Here is a 13,079-nt window from a genome sequence, read left to right on the forward strand (position 1 = left end):
CTAACCTCGGAGGTCCATTCCTCACTGAACCTTTCACCCTTCCCTTCACAAATATTATGGAGGGTGCAGCACGCGGATATAACAGCGGTAATGCTGCTTTCCATCAAGTCTAGCTTCCCAAAAAGACTGCGCCAGCGGGCTTTCAAACGGCCAAAAGCACGCTCCACAGTCATTCTACAGCGGCTCAACCTGTAGTTGAACAGTTCCTTGCTCCTGTCAAGCTTCCCCGTATATGGTTTCATGAGCCATGGCATTAATGGGTAAGCGGGGTCTCCCAGAATCACGATGGGCATTTCCACTTCCCCTACTGTTATCTTGTGATCTGGGAAAAAGGTCCCGGCCCTAAGCCTCCTGAACAGGGCACTGTTCCTAAATATGCGTGCATCGTGCACCTTTCCAGGCCATCCAGAGTAAATGTCAGTGAAATGCCCACGGTGATCCACAAGCGCTTGCAGAACCACAGAGAAGTACCCCTTGCGATTAATATACTCCGATGCCAGGTGGGGTGGAGAGATAATAGGAATATGCGTCCCATCTACTGCCCCTCCACAGTTAGGGAAGCCCATTTCTGCAAAGCCATCTAAAATGTCCTGCACGTTCCCAAGAGTCACGGTTCTTCTTGTCAGTGTTCGATTAATGGCCCTGCAAACTTGCATCAGCACCATTCCAACGGTGGACTTTCCCACTCCGAACTGGTTCGCCACCGATCGGAAACAGTCTGGAGTTGCCAGCTTCCAGATTGCAATAGCCACCCGCTTCTCCACAGAAAGGGCATCTCTAAATCTCGTGTTCATGCGCCGCAGGTTGGGGGCGAGATCATCACAAAGTCCCATGAAAGTGGCTTTCCTCATACGAAAGTTCTGCAGCCACTGCTCGTCATCCCATGACTGCAGGACGATGTGATCCCACCACTCAGTGCTGGTTTCCCGAGCCCAAACGCGCCGGTTCACGGAGCAGAGCACGTCTGTAATTGCCACTAACATTGTACTGTCTGCATATTGATGCGATTCAGTACCATCGTCCCTCTCCTCAATGTCAGTCACACGCATATTTAGCAGCCTAAGGATTAGATCAACAGTACGGAGAGATGTGCTGGCAATAGTCATTACTAAGGCATTCAGTACCTGAGGATCCATTCTTGAAAGAAAATGCAGAAAAACCGCTTTAGAGTCACAATGCTGCCACAGGGCTCCGCATGTGTACCAAAGCAACGCTGGCCGTTGGAACAGGAACAGGAAGCAGAAGGACAATCACACTTCCTTCCCCTTCCCACAAGCCCCAGCGCCGCTTTGGGACGAGGTGCCCTGTGGGATAGCTGCCCACAATGCATCACTCCCAACAGCGCTGCAGTGTGGCCACATCTAGCAGCGCTTGCAGCGCTGCTAGCGGTAAGTGTGGACACTCTGCAGCGCTGGCCCTATACAGCTGTACTAATACAGCTATAACAACCAGCGCTGTAAAGTTTTAGATGTAGACATGGCCTCAGGCTGAAAGGCTGCTGTAAATGTATAAGAACCCTGGAACATGATCCTTCTCATCTCAGATCTGCTTTGGGTTTCAAAAAGGGGAGCGACCTTGAATATGGAAATTGGACTATAACCTATAGACAATTTCTAAAAGGACTCTTGGCAACTACAAGCTCACCTCTGCTATGCATCTGAAACTCAAGAATTAAATTCAAGTCTGTATGTATATTGATCTTTTAAACAACATCTTTTATTTTTTAATAAATTTTAGCTTAGTTAATGAGAATTGGCTGTGGCGTGTATTTTGAGTAAAATCTAAGTTATAATTGAACCTGGGTATGTGGCTGATACTTTGGGATTGGAAGAACCTTTTCTTTTGTATGATGAAGTAAGATTTTCAGGAATCATCATCATATCTGACAGGTGTGTCTGGACGGAGGCCTGACGCTGGGCACTTTAAGGGAACTGCGTGGTTTAAACTTTTAAGTAACCAGTGAGGTACAACAGAAGCTGTTTTGTGCTGGTTGGTAAATCTAAGTATTGGAATAACCACCAGCGTTTGGGATTTGTCTGCCCTGTTTTGTAAGCAGTTCACCCTGATTGAGAGACCTCAGCTGGCTCCCACGGGCAGCACCGTCAAACAGCCGCTCCCTAGTCACCTCACAGAGCTGGGGAGGAAGCCCAGCGCCCCGCCCCCAAAGGAACCGCCGACCTCAGTCCCCTCGCAGTGCCAGGGAGGGAAGGCAGTGCCCCGCCCCCGCGGCTACGGCCGCTGCCCAGTCCCCTTGCAGAGCTGGGAAGGGAACCCAGCGCCCCTCCCCCGCAGGAACAACCGCTGCCCAGTCCCCTCGGCGACCTAGGGAGGGAGGTAGTGCGCCACCCCTGCGGGAACGGCAGCTCCCTTGTCCGCTGGCAGAGATGGGAGGGAATGCAGCTCCCCGCCCCTGCTGAAACGGCTGCTCCCCAGTCCCCAGGCAGAGCTGGAGAGGAAACCCAGAGCTCTGCCCCGCGGCATCAGTCACTCCCCAGTTCCCTCGTAGAGCCAGGGTGTAAAAGCAGCGCCCCACCCACGCTGCAACGGCCGCTCCCAAGTCCCTTCGTAGAGCTAGGGAGGGAAGGCAGCCCCTAGCCTGTGACGATACGGTTCTGGCGGGACCCATCTGAGAGTGCCAATTCAGGACCATTTGCTCAAACAGGGCAGTTACAGCCCTAGGCTGGGGTTTTTCCACCTCTAAGGCAAACCAAACCAGCCAGACAAAAGTGACTTCAGTTTCACCCCACTGGCTAACCACAAGTCACACAAGCAATTTCCTTAGACACTCCAGTCTCACAGTATCACCACCGGTGCCACTCGTTCTGGAGATGAATGGTTATGAAAACCAACACCCCAGTAAAAGAAAAAGGTTCTCTCAATCCCAAAGGACCAAGCCCCAGAACCAGGTCAATACGCACATCAGATCTTACCCACAAATCACGCTGTTGCCAATCCTTTAGAATCTAAAATCTAAAGGTTTATTCATAAAGGGAAAAAGATAGAGATGAGAGTTAGAATTGGTTAAATGGAATCAATTACATACAGTATTGGCAAAGTTCTTAGATCAGGCTTGTAGCAGTGATGGAGTAAACTGCAGGTTCAAATCAAGTCTCTGGAGAAAATCCCCCGCTGGGATGGGTCATCAGTCCCTTGTGTAGAGCTTCAGCTTTTAGCAAAGTCCCTCCAGAGGTAGGAAGCAGAATGGAAGACCAGATGGAGATGAGACATCAGCCTTAATTAGGCACTTCCACGTGTAAGAACACTTCTTTGTTCTTACTGTGGAAAATTACAGCAAAATGGAGTTTGGAGTCACATGGGCAAGTCCCTGCATACTTTGCTGAGTTACATGGCGTATCTGCCTCCTCTCAATGGGTCAATTGTGTAGCTGATGGTCCTTAATGGACCATCAAGCAGGCTAAGCAGAGCTGACACCAACTTGTCTGGGGTGTTTCCCAGTACTGCAGCACCAATTTGAAATACAGACAGTATACAGCCAGTACTTATAACTTCAACTACAAAATGATACAGACATACAGACAGCATAATCATAACCAGCAACCCAGAACCTGGTCTTAGGCACCTTATATGACCCCCTTTACATAGGATTTGGTGCCACTACAGGACCTTGGTTGCAAAGCATGTTCTATATGTTCCTAGTTTATATCAATAACGTCACACTCCCAACGCAAAATTGATGCATGAAGGGGTGACACAGACATCATTGACTGCATCTTAAGAGATCCCCATCCTGGGTTTTGTCTTATTACAGCTTGTACTGGGTTAGAAACCATATCAATGTATAACAGAAATGCTTTACCAAACTTATGTTCAGTAACATGATTGAATTTCTTTAGAAACTTAAGGTAAAACTTAGTTTGAACAACAGTGGATTGGATCTGCTTTTGCTGCAGGATTTCTGTATGTCTCATATGATCTTGCCAAGAGCTAAAGAAACTAGCTATTTTATCTATACAAGCTCTGGCAAATGTTTGGAACCCAATTAACATCAAATTAACATAGATATTAATGTTGTTCACAGTGTAGGGATCTTGGCATTTAGCCATAAAACCGTTTAGCTCTGAAACACCAGCAACCAAATCTGTCCTTAGATCCTGAAGCACAGACTGCTCACTCACAGAATTAGCATGGAGACATTCATGTCCCAACACCATTGTTTTCCCAACAAGCTGGCCACACACAGCCACGCGGTTATAGGGCTGCTCAACTTTCTTAACAGCTGCTACTCCATCTGAGATCTATTCAAAGCTACCCACACTGGATCTTTCAAAGGGAGAGTCAGTGGATCCATTCACAACAGAAAATTTCTGGCTGTTAGGAACTGAAACTTCCTTGATTAAATCACTTTCACACCCTTCAGTTGCAGTAAACTGCTTGCACAGGTTACCAGGAGGGTTCCTTTCCCTAGGAGCTTCTTTAAGCAGCAATTCACTCCTCTCAGAACTTCTGCCATTACCCTCTTCACCTAGGGCTTGCTCTAAAGGAACACTTTCCTGAGCAACCACAGACTCTTTCTGGGTCTCACTTACATCCAGAATCACCTCTGGCCCATCAGGCAGATTCCTACACAATCCCCTTCCAGGCAAACCTATAGACTTTCGAGCTAACAGGCTAGAAGCCTTCTCCTTCCCTTGGCCATGAACAGGTTCAGGAATCTTTTCCTTCTTGCTACAAGTTGTCAAACTGTCAGTAGGTAACACAATTAAATCACCTTTTTGCTCTCCTTGTGCCCTGGCTAGGGTATCACCCTGATTAGATAGAGCTGCTACACCCTTTTCCAACCACACATTAGCAACTGGCAAACTACAAGCACCAGAATTGTCTGGTCTCTGGGATTTTGCTAAGACACTAACTGGATGCACCGTAGTTACAGTGCCATTTTCCTCAGCAGACACAAACTTAGGACTATTCCCTTCCTGGGCTTTAGCTGTATTTACAACCAACTCCGAGACAACTGAATCACCCTCAACCATCACAGGCTTCTTGCAGGCACAGAGGGTGCCCGAGGCAAGCAACAGTGGTTCGTTGCCGAAAGTGCGAAGCACCAATGAACACACACCAGGGTGGAGAAGCAAGCAAAGTTTATTTGAGATCTCAAAGCTGTGCAAGGGGACGAACGTCTCAAATCATGCACACCTACACAAGAGGCTTTTCCCTTTTTATAAGTTTTTTTCTCTTTCTCCCCCCCCACTCCTCCTTCCTCCTTCCTCTCCCTGTAGCAGTTACGTAAGCTCAGGTGCATTAAGTAATCTTGGCCGCGGCACCTTGTTAGTAAGTTTTCCTTCTGCAAGTTATCTTGTCCTTCTGCTAAAGGTGCACAGGCCTTATCACCACTGCTTTAGACCGGTTTTAGCTGTGCTGCAACTGATAACTTACTGTTACACATTTAATTTCACAGCTGCTAGCTTTCTAGATCAAGTAGAGTTCAACATGGAGGAGCTTTGATTCACTGAGGCCTAGATTTATGTCTAGTGACACCAACAGGCTGACAGGCACCTTCTGTTTGCTGCACAGACACAGAAGAGCCGGAGACGGATTCTCCTTTACCAGGCACACAGCTTGGGATTTCCTTTCCTTTGTCCCAGCACAGCGGGCTGTATACAGACAACTGCTTTGAAACTGAGGTAGCTTCCTCCATAGGCCAGTCAATACCCCTGACAGACACAGGCACATTTCATTTACTGTCACATTTCTTAACACAGGAAACAGGTAAGGGATAGAGACACTCATCTTCCACTATCCCTGTCTTCCCAAACTGCTGACTAGACAAAGCCATCAGCTCACAAGGCTGCCTAGGCTCCTCCAAACTTTCCCTACCAGGCACATTGCTACTCCCAATAGATAAGCTGCTGCTTTTTTCACTACACTGAGCTACTTCCAGCAAATCACAGTTACCCATTTCAGGTTCACTTTTACAAGCTGCACTAGCCACCAATCCATCATCCATCACAAATCTACCCTTTCCTTCCTCAGTTAGGGCTTCCACCTGACCATTTACTTGAATCTGCTCCCAAGCAACATTTTCCTCCCCAGTGAGATCCTTTTGCTCTTGATCTAACTCCAGATTCACTTCTGAGACATCAGACAGACATTCAGAAACTCCATTCCCAGACACACTGCTTTCTTGCAGAGACAAACCTTTACCTGATTCATCTTGAGAGACACTCTCTGTCTGTTTGCCGTCCCCCTCACTACCATCAGTCAGGGCATCTGCCACAGATCCAAACTTCCTCTGTGACCTGGTCACCACTTTCACTTGGCCAGGCACCCCCAGTATGTTATTTCCTAACAAAACATCAGCTGGAATTAAATCTCGGACTGCAGCCTTCATGTCCCCTTTAAAGCCGTCCCACTCAAGGTGGATTCTAGCCATTGGCAGAATAGTACTCAGATAGTGCCACTACCGTCACATATTCCCCAGGCAACATGTCCTCTGGCTTCACCAGATGTCCCTTGACTATAGTTACATCCGAGCCAGTGTCTCGCCATCCCATGCACTCAACACCATTGACCTTTGCCTCCATAATAAACCTCTCCCTTCCTTGCCAAGCCTCAGTTCTGACATAGCTGGTGAGCTGATCCCCTCCTCCCAGAGCATCGGAGACGAGGGGGTTGGCATTAGCCACTGCTCTGCTTGCCTCTGGACTTAAGGTGGTGCTGTTGTGGCTTGGCTCAGCCTGGGTGCTCAGAGTAATGGAATTGGCATCTACTGTGGCTTTTGGGGTTGCTGGTTTTGGGCTGCCCTTTAGGGTTGGCCAATCTGGTCTTATGTGGCCAAGCATCCCACAGTGATAGCATGTAATCTGTTTATGTTTGGGGTGAGAGTTCCCACCCTCTGCGCCCCTGTGAGCCACCTTATAAGAGTCAGGGCCAGGTTTACCTTTAAATCTTTCCCTCCTCTTAAACTGGGGAGAATGATGACTACTTTTCCCTTGGGGTTTATACCCTTCCCGAGCCCTATTTTGGGTATGGGCATCTGCAATCTCTGCAGCCCGTAGGACTGACTCAGGGTCCCTATCACACACAGCTGCTCTCACGTGGTCAGGCACAATGTTTAAGAACTGTTCCAAAGTTATTAAATCCAGCAGCTTTTCAAAACTCCCATGCGCCTTTGCTCCCATCATCCACTTTTTAACAAAACCCGTCAGCTTATGAGCATATTCTACAAAAGTACAATCATTAGACATCTTAAACTTTCTAAACTTAACTCTGCAAGAATCAGGAGTAACCCTGAACTGCCTTACCACAGAATCTTTAAACCGCCCATAATCCAAGGCTTCTTGTTCCCCCAAATCATTAAATACCTCCCTGGCTTTTCCAGTCAGTCTGGTCAGCAGGACAGGCATTTGATGTTCATCGTGGATCTGGCACAGATTGCAGAGGAGCTCAAAGGTAGACAAAAACTCCTTTATATCCTCCGTATCATTGTAAATGGGACACATCTTTTCCCAGTTCTTCTCCTGGCGGTGGGTATGTGGAGTACCAGGTGGCAATGACTTTCTCCGCTCTTCCATTACTTGGAGCTGCAGTCTGGCCGTCTCCTGTTCCATCTTGTGAGTCTCCTGTTGCCTCTGTCGAGCTCTCTCCTCAGCAGCTAGTAATTCCAGACACCCCTTACAAGCTTTTTCTTCTCTCTCATCAGCCTTCTTCTTTCGTTCAGCTGCTCCTTCTCTCTCTCAGCAGCTTCTTTCTGTCTTTCAGCAGCTTCTCTTTCTAATTCAGCTATTTTCTGCCTTTCCAGCACTCGCAGGTCTGCTAGTTTCTGTTCATACTCCAAATGCACTTTATTCGCTGCCTCTTTCATTCGAACTGCTTCTGCAGTCTCTGTAGTATCAGGTAAGGGCTGTGCTCCTGCCTCCTGATCACCGGCCATTAGCAGATCTCTTAGTTCTTGATTTGTAGCTTTCTTTCTAAAGCTTATTCCCTTTTCTGAACACAAATCTTCCAGGGCTTTTTTGTCAAGACCCTCATATGCTCTTTCCTCACCCATTGCAACTGCTCTTCAATCAACCAAACTCTCAATCCCAAATTTCAAATTTGGATAGCGTGGCTTTCTGACCCAAAGCTTAATTGACCTGGTTCTGTGGATCCAAGCACGACTACACCACTGTGACAATGCGGTTCTGGCGGGACCCAGCTGAGAGTGCCAATACTGGACCAATTGCTCAAACAGGGCAGTTACAGCCCAAGCCTGGGGTTATTTCACCTCTAAGGCAAACCAAACCAGCCAGACAAAAATGACTTTGGTTTCACCCCACTGGCTAACCACAAGTCACACAAGCAATTTCCTTAGACACTCCAGTCTCCCAGTGTCACCACCAGTGCCACCCGTTCTGGGGATGAATGGTTATGAAAACCAACACCCCAATAAAGAAAAAGGTTCTCTCGATCCCAAAGGACCAAGCCCCAGACCCAGGTCAATATACACATCAGATCTTACCCACAAATCATGCTGTTGCCAATCCTTTAGAATCTAAAATTTAAAGGTGTATTCATAAAGGGAAAAAGATAGAGATGAGAGTTAGAATTGGTTAAAAGGAATCAATTACATACAGTAATGGCAAAGTTCTTAGTTCAGGCTTGTAGCATTGATGGAGTAAACTGCAGGTTCAAATCAAGACTCTGGAGAACATCCCCTGCTGGGATGGGTCATCAGTCCTTTGTGTAGAGCTTTAGTTTGTAGCAAAGTCGCTCCAGAGGTAAGAAGCAGGATTGAAGACAAGATGGAGATGAGGCATCAGCCTTATATAGGCACTTCCAGGTGTAAGAACACTTCTTTGTTCTTACTGTGGAAAATTACAGCAAAATGGAGTTTGGAGTCACATGGGCAAGTCCCTGCATACTTTGCTGAGTCACAAGGCATATCTGCCTCCTCTCAGTGGGTCAATTGTGTAGCTGATGGTCCTTAATGGACCATCAAGCAGGCTAAGCAGAGCTAACACCAACTTGTCTGGGGTGTTTCCCAGAACTGCAGCACCAATTTGAAATACAGACAGTATACAGCCAATACTTATAACTTCAACTACAAAATGATACAGACAGCATAATCATAACCAGTAACCCATAACCTGGTCTTAGACACCTTATATGACCCCCTTTACATATGATATGGTGCCACTACAGGACCTTGGTGGCAAACCATGTTCTATATGGTCCCAGTTTATATCAATAACGTCACAGGCACCAACACAGTATTCACAGACCACAGTAAGAACAGTCCCAGTTTGTCAGACCACCTGGCTGCAGGGAGACTGGGATGTGCTGGTCTGAGGGAGGCCAAGCCTGAGGCCCTGAGAGTTTCCTGTGCTGGGTTCAACTCTCAATAAACCTTCCTGTTTTATGCTGGCTGAGAGTTACTCCGGGCTAGAGAATAGGAGGCATCAAACCCTTTGGGGGTGAGGAGGCCCGGGGGGTCCAGAGCGTGTGGACTCCCTGAGGGGGCCCACAGCAGAGACAGACGTGCTAAGGCTCAGAGAGGTGCGGCTCCAGGAGGTGGAGGGACCTGACCCAGAGTGAGAGTGGACCCCCGAGAAGGGCTGTCACACTGAAAGGGGCACCCCCCACAGACCACACGGGGCCACGGGTGGGCACGATCTGTGAGTCCGTGACAGAGGTTAAGTGAAAGGAGTGTGGAGCAGGACAGGGAGGATGGGGGACGATCAGATGCGAGGTGGGGGCGGGACGCAGGGGCCAATCGGATCTGGGGTTGTGGGATGCGGGGTGGTTGGACCTGAAGGGGCGGGATGTGGGTCGGGGGGCAGTTGGACCCTGGGGCGGGACAAGTCACGAGGCAAGGGGGCAGGTCAGACCCGGGCAGGGGGCAGGTCACAGGGCCGGGGGGGTGGGACCTGGAGTGGGGGGCATTTGGATGCAGACAGCATGGGGGGCAAGGTGAACCAGGGAGGAGTGGGACACGCGGGGGAGTGTGCGGGACACAAGACTTTGCGGGAAGGTGCCGGGGAGCAGGGGTCTGAGAGGCGCCCTCTGTGAGGTCTCTGCGGGGGGAGGGGATGAGCTGGGGGGTCTGAGAGGTGCTGGTGGGGGGGTCCCTGCAGGGGGGGCTGAGCAAGGCGCTCTGAGAGGGGCTGGCTGGGGGGTCTCTGCAGGGGGAAGGAATGAGCGGGGGAGGTCTGAGAGGTGCTGGCTGGGGGATCTCTGCAAGGGGCCGTGATCAGCAGGGGGGGTCTTAGGTCGGGTGTGCTTGATGGCACTCACAGGCCGCATGTGGGAAGGATTATGCAGCCCGAATGCTTTTGCCACCCCAATACCCCTGGGGTTCAAACTGGGATTGGGTCTTTCCCAGCACTCTGGGCTGCGATTTGGGCTTTCTTCGTTAAGAGCCCCCCATCTTGGCTTTTGGCCAGCTTTGGGTTTGGGCAGCTGCTCCCCACCTATTGGCCCAGATTCAACACCTCTGCCGTCCCCACCTTACACTTTTCAGCTTTTACTGTCAGTCCTTCCTCCTTGAGGCAGCCCAGCCCCCTCTTCACCTGGGACACCTGTTCTGCCCAGGTCTGGCTAAAGACACACATGTCATTGTATGCCAGGGCCATGTTCTCCATTCCCCTCAGCTTCTCTAGAATCTCCCCAGGCCTAGGGATGGGGTAGGCATTGGACACTGTGATGGCTTTAAGCTTTTGATAGTCCTACTAAACCAGATCATCCTGTCTCCCTTGGGGATCAGCCCCATGGGTGAGGCCAATGGGATGTTGAATGGCTGGATGCCATCTAAAGCCAGCAGGTCCTTGACCTCCCTCTCCAGGTTCTGGGCTGCTTTCCCAGTGACTCTGAACAGGGAACACCTGACGGGAAGATTGGGTCCCACCTCAGGGAAGAGATCCCCCAGGGGGTCTTCCCCCTTCTCCTCCCAATCCTCCCCTTCCAGATTCAGGGGTCCCCTCATTCTCCTCCCATCCAGCAGCTCGAAAGGGAAGAACCCTGTGGATTCCTGGGGCATCACCAGCTGCCTCCCGATTCCCCCCAGCTCTACTTCCTGTTGGGGAGCCCATTCCCAGTACAGGAATCCCTTCTCCCACAGGACTCTGTCCCTGCAGCCTCCCCCAAGGGGGTTTGCAGCGCCGTAGCCAGCAAGTTCCCTCAGCTTCTCCAAGGAGGGATCCCTCTGCAGATCACCGCAATGGTTGGGAGGGGCCTGGGGAGTTATAGACTCATAGATTCATAGATTCTAGGGTCAGAAGGGACCAATGTGATCATCTAGTCCGACCTCCTGCACAAAGCAGGCCACAGAACCCTACCTATCCACCTCTATAACAAACCCCTAACCTATGTCTGAGTTATTAAAGTCTTCAAATTGTGGTTTGAAGACCTCAAGCTGCAGAGAATCCACCAGCAAGTGACCCATGCCCCACGCTGCAGAGGAAAGTGAAAATCCTCCAGGGCCTCTGCCAATCTGCCCTGGAGGAAAATTCCTTCCCGACCCCAAATATGGCGATCAGCTAAACCCTGAGCATGTGGGCAAGACTCACCAGCCAGCACTCAGAAAAGAATTCTCTGCAGTAACTCAGATTCCATCCCATCCAACATCCCATCACCGACCACTGGGCATACTTATCTGCTGATAATCAAAGATCAATTGCCAAAATTAGGCTCTCCCATCATACCATCCCTTCCATAAACTTATCAAGCTTAATCTTAAACCCAGAAATGTCTTTTGCCCCCACTACTCCCCTTGGAAGGCTGTTCCAGAACTTCACTCCTTTAATGGTTAGAAACCTTCGTCTAATTTCAAATTTAAACTTCCTAGTGTCCAGTTTATACCCATTTGTTCTTGTATCTACATTGGTACTAATCTTAAATAATTCCTCTCCCTCCCTAATATTAATCCCTCTGATATATTTATAAAGAGCAAGCATATCCTCCCTCAGCCTTCTTTTGGCTAAACTAATCAAGCCAAGCTCTTTGAGTCTCCTTTCATATGACAGGTTTTCCATTCCTCGGATCATCCTAGTAGCCCGTCTCTGAACCTGTTCCAGTGTGAATTCATCCTTCTTAAACATGGGAGACCAGAACTGCACACAGTATTCCAGGTGGGGTCTCACCAGCCCCTTATATAACGGTACTAACACCTCCTTATCTTTGCTGGAAATACCTTGCCTGATGCATCCTAAAACTGCATTAGCTTTTTTAACAGCCATATCACATTGGCGGCTCATAGTCATCCTGTGACAAACCAATACCCCAAGATCCTTCTCCTCCTCTGTTGCTTCCAACTGATGTGTCCCCAATCTATATCTAAAGTTCTTATTATTAATACCTAAGTGCATGACCTTGCACTTTTCACTATTAAATTTCATCCTATTACTATTACTCCAGTTTACAATGTCATCCAGATCTTCCTGTATGATATCCCGGTCCTTCTCCATGTTAGCAATACCCCCCAGCTTTGTGTCATCCACAAACTTTATTAGCATATTCCCGCTTTTTGTGCCAAGGTCAGTAAAAAAAGGTTAATAAGATTGGTCCCAATCTTGGGAGGGGCCTGGGGAGTGGCGGTTCCAGCGGGGGCGGGGCATGGCATACTCTCTCCAGCTCTGGGAAAGGACTGGGGAGTGGCAGTTCGAGCGGGGGCAGTGTGAAGGTGCTGCCTGTGGGAGCCAGCTGAGGTCACTCATTCAGGGTGAACTCCAAACAAAATGGGGCAGACAAACCCCAAACGCTGGTGGTTATTCCAATACTTAGATTTACCAAGCAAGCACATGACAGCTTCTATAGTACCTCACTGGTTACTTAGAAGTCCAAACCATGCAGTTCCCTTAAAGTGCCCAGCCTCAGGCGTCCATGCAGACACACCTGTCAGATATGATGATGATTCCTGAAAATCTTCCTTCGTCATATAAGAGAAAAGGTTCTTCCAATCCCAAAGGATCAGCCACATTCACAGGTCCAATTACAACTTAGATCTTACCCAAAATACACGCTTATAGCCAATTCTTATTAACTAAGCTAAAATGTATTAGAAAAGAAAAGAGAGAGCGTGTTAGTTGAAAGATCAATATATATACAGACTTGAAGTTAATTCTTGAGGTTTAGATACATAGTAG

The sequence above is a fragment of the Gopherus evgoodei genome, unplaced genomic scaffold (genome assembly GCF_007399415.2).
Source record: "Gopherus evgoodei ecotype Sinaloan lineage unplaced genomic scaffold, rGopEvg1_v1.p scaffold_166_arrow_ctg1, whole genome shotgun sequence".
NCBI classification, from domain to species: Eukaryota; Metazoa; Chordata; order Testudines; family Testudinidae; genus Gopherus; species Gopherus evgoodei.